General features: G+C 46.5%; 1 protein-coding gene across 2 annotated transcripts in view; it reads left to right on the forward strand.

Moving 5' to 3' along the window:
• GFRA1 (GDNF family receptor alpha 1) overlaps nt 1-4,335 on the forward strand; it is a 211,820-nt gene that overhangs the window by 163,764 nt on the left and 43,721 nt on the right. The window lies entirely within an intron of this gene.

A 4,335-nucleotide genomic window follows, 5' to 3' on the forward strand; every position in this document is an offset into this window, starting at 1 on the left:
GGCGGGGCGGGGCGGGGCGGGGCTGCTGCAGTTTGATGTGATCAGAAAGGCTAAGGAGGCATCACATCTCTGCCCTGAAGCTTGCTTTCATTGAGCCCTCACCCTTAGAGATAGACCCCAAGCAGGACACATGGGCTAAACTGATGCGTGGCTCCACCTGCATTCCATCTTCCTGTGGGTCAAGCTTAGAGGACAGTGACCACAGCCTCCTGTGACCCACGTGTTAAGCTGGGAGCTTCCAAGGAGCCAGATGAGCAGGGACTCCCCAGGGTGAGGGGCGCAGGTGTGGGGCATTTGGTTAAATGGGCTGCAACCTCCCTAAGAATCTGGATGAGGCTGAGCAGGGATTTGTGGGGAACACGCATTGATTTCGACTTGGTCACAGGGGCCTTCCTGTCCCAGGAAACAAAAGCATTAGGCAAGTCTTGAGGGCTTCTTGGACCTCACGGCTCTATTTCCCAACAACATGTGGCCACGGTCTGGCTAAGTCACCAAGAAGCACATCGTTGGCTGAGGCTTTCATCATCCCGCCAGGAGTGGGGACCCACATTAAGGGGCTGAGGAACACAGTGGAGCTTTGAGCATCTGTGCCTGGGGCGTGCAAACCTGCCCCAGGGCCGGTGCTCCAGAGAGGTCACATTTGCTCCCAGGCAGCGGGAGAACCTGATCTTTCTGAAGAGCAGCCCGAGCCCCCCAGCTTCACAGCCTGCCCCTGGCAAACCCTGGGCCTCTGCTCCGGGAAGCCAGAATGTACCGTCCAAAGTGGGAAACAGCAAAGCAAGAATACACCCCCTGCAAAATATGTTTAACATAGGCTCTGATTTGCTGAAGGATGCTTTCCAGATGTGCTCTCCAGTCGGCTGCCAGAGAAGAAGGGCTAAGGTAATTTTCTAAAAACAGAAAGAGGAAAAATCTGTTTCGTGTCACTGTTCCAGAAAATTACCATTCCAGCGCTCTTGCTTTGTCATCCCAGGGCTGATTTGGGCAGCGTGTTTTTCTAATTGATTTTATTCTGCGTAAAACATTAGCAGTATTAACAAACTTACTGATATTTAGTCATTTTAAAAAACATGTTTTTTCCCCCCTGTAAATGCCTGGGAAAACGTAGCTTTTCTTAAAATGCTTTTATTCTATAAGCTCATATGACTGAGAGGTTTTAAGTAACACCTCAGGATTCCTGGCTTCCGACTTGTCAAATTTGTTTCGGTCAGACTTACAGCCCTCAGTTACACAGATTAACCTGTTCTAAATACATACTTCATTTTACTGCACTTTGCAGAAACTGTGTTTTGTACAAATTGAAGGTTTGCGACAACCCTGCATTGAGCAAGTCTATCAGCACCATTTTTCAACAGTATTTGCTCACTTTGTGTCTCTGTGTCACATTTTGGTAATCCTTGTAATATTTAAAACTTTTAAATTATTGCTGTATTTGTTATTGTGATCTGTGATGTTATTATTGCAATTGTTTTGGCATTTTTAGCAATAAGGTATTTTTAATTAAGGTACATACATTTTTTTAGGCATAATGCTATTGCTTACTTAATGGACTGTGGTTTAGTAAAGCATAAATTTTATACGCTCCGGGAAACCAAAAATTTCGTGTGACTTGCTTTAAAGCAATATCTGCTTTATTGCAGTGGTCTGGAACCGAACCTGCAATGTCTCTGAGGTCTGCCTGTATGTAATATAAGGGCCAGCAGAAGATAAAGATATATGTTTCTCTGTGTTGAGCTTGCTAGATGTTTTTGTTGCAAGGGCTTCACATTAGAATGGACCAGAAATTGGGGAGAAAAGAGGAAGGGATGTGAAGTAAAAATGTATTGGGCAACGTGTATTCCAGGTTCTGAGCGAGGTGCTTTATATAATTGTCACTTAGGTGTCGCAGCAACCATTTAAGGCACCTCTAGATACCATTGGCCCCATTTTCCAGGTGAAAAAACTGAGGATTGGAGATGTTAAATACCTTACTAAGGTATTTAGCCATGGAAGGTAGGGCTGGGATTAGAAACAGATGCGTGTCACTCCCAGGCCTGTTATTTTGGGCCTCCTCTAACTGACCCATTGAGAAAGCTTTCAGAAACTAAATGGCTTGAGTTGAAAACCAAGACTTCAAAGCCCTAACATTCACGTTGGATTCAGAGAAAAATGCCAGTGATTTCTTACCTGAGAAGATTAATAAATGGATCCTGTTCCAAGTTTGAGCTTCTAGTGGATCGGCAAGTCTTGCAGTCCTGTATGGGCAGTGGTGTTGTCCCAAAGACTCCTTAAGAAAGGGGAGCCTCATTCATTGACAAACTCACCACCCTCTTGGGCAGAGTCTGTGTGCATCCTGTGGCCCCTCCTGAGCCCCAGCATTGCAGGCAAAGCACTCGCTGAGGCTGTGAAATCAGTGGAAACTTAGGAAGAAGGCTCTGAAGAAAAGCTGGTCAGATGGTGGGAGGCACAGAGCAATTAGACGCTTGACGACTTTAATTCAATCCCAGGGTAAAGTCCAGCACCCTCCTCACTCTCTCCTTCCAGGGCTGTTACAGGCAGTTGGCGATTCCTCTTCCAGCGAAGGCCCCTCTGCCACCACTTACCATGTGACAGTGAACAGGACCTTAACCTCTTTGGCCCTCAGCTTTCTCGCATGTGAGATGAGGGGATCCACTAGAAAGATCTGGTCTCTATACTCAAAGGAAGCCAAATGCCTTGGCACTAAATCATGTGTAATGGTGGAAGGGGATCATGGATGAAAATAAGAATGCTTCAAAAACAAGTGGATTTTTTTTCCCCAAGTAGCTTCAAGTGTCCAATAGACTGTCTTTCTGAAGTGGAAGGGAAATCCAAGAGCTAAGTAGTCAAGCATCGTGTTCAGGAACTTTGGTTTATTAGTGTCAGAGCCTGGATCTCTTTCAGGATCTCACAATTCTTTGTCCAGGTCTCCATTCCAGCAACCATACAGCTTGTGTCCAAGTATGGGATTTTCTCTGGGGAAAAAAAACCCCCAAACATTTAAAGGATTAGAATAATCCACAATGAGTGAAACTGGGCATTACTAGTATGTTTTTTACCTGTTCGCCATAACACTGTTTTCCTAAAAATGCTAACAGAAGAAGTAGGTAAATGATTTTCCCCCCACTGTCAAAAGACCATCTGCTGTTTAAGACGCGCCTAGATTTTATCGTTATAATCATTTTTCTATTTCCAGTTAGCAGCATGCTTCCTTTAATATGATATTTTCTGCATAAACCACTGTTTTCTGTTCAGCAGATTTCCTAAGGCCAACTTGGCATTTGCCGGCCTTTTTCTTCTCTTTAAGGGTGGGAAATTTCTCTTTCGCAGGGAGATACATTTCTACTTTAGTGCCTATTCATTTTCTTAGAGAAAAACAATCAGGTTCATCACTGCTGTCGTCATGGAGATTTCATGTCTCCAGAAGAAATGCAGTTGTGGAATTTCTTTGTTAATCCCACACTGGCCATGTAAGCTTTCTTGTTTGCATCACTGCAGCCCAGGCGGAGGAAGCCACTGAAAAAGGTTACGGAGTGATTCTTAACCCAGGGTGGGCAGGAGGTCGTGTGCAGGGGGCGGTCCTGGGATGCTGGGGCTGGCTGGCAACTGGACAGATGAAGGTCTGGGGCTCGCACAACCTACTAGACGCTTGACTCCCAAGGCGCCATGACCTTAGCACGCCCACAGCCCACCTCACTATCTTCCTTGCAGACTGTCCTCTCCTGGGTCCCCCTCCACATTCCATGGCACCACTGTCTACTGAGCTGTTCACACCCTGACTCTGCCCCCTCCTTTTTGCAGTCTTGACCTTCATTCTAGCGACGCCCACCGTTCAGGGCATCCTCCTTCCCTCCTCCCCTTCTGGCCCTCAATTCTCCACTGGCTGCAGCCTCCAACACCATTGTCCCTCCTGCCTTTGGCCAGTTTCCTGCTCCCGCCCTTCTCCTCGCTGTTAGAGCAGAGGAGACACAGAGGAGGTCTCAAGCAAATCTTTGCTTAATAACTGAGACATCCAAGAGTCTTCCTGCTCTGCAGATCTTCTCATATCACTTCTCTGTTTAAAATCCTTCTGTGACTCCCACTGCTTTCAGGATAAAATCCAAACTCTTAGGTCATTCAAGGCCCTTGGTGATCTTGCCAGCACCATCTCTGTCACTCAGCCATTTGCCTCCCATGGTCCCACCATCTCAAGTGATCGACTGACAATTTTCTGGATGATGCACGTGTTAGGTGTAGTGGTTGAGAATGTCCTCCAGCTCTGGAGTCCCACTGAATGTGGTCACATTCCAGCTCCAGCACAGAGCTCTACAACCTGGAAGGAGTTACTTCACCTCTCTT

The sequence above is a fragment of the Lipotes vexillifer genome, unplaced genomic scaffold (genome assembly GCF_000442215.2).
Source record: "Lipotes vexillifer unplaced genomic scaffold, Lipotes_vexillifer_v1.1 scaffold240, whole genome shotgun sequence".
Lineage (NCBI taxonomy): Eukaryota > Metazoa > Chordata > Mammalia > Artiodactyla > Lipotidae > Lipotes > Lipotes vexillifer.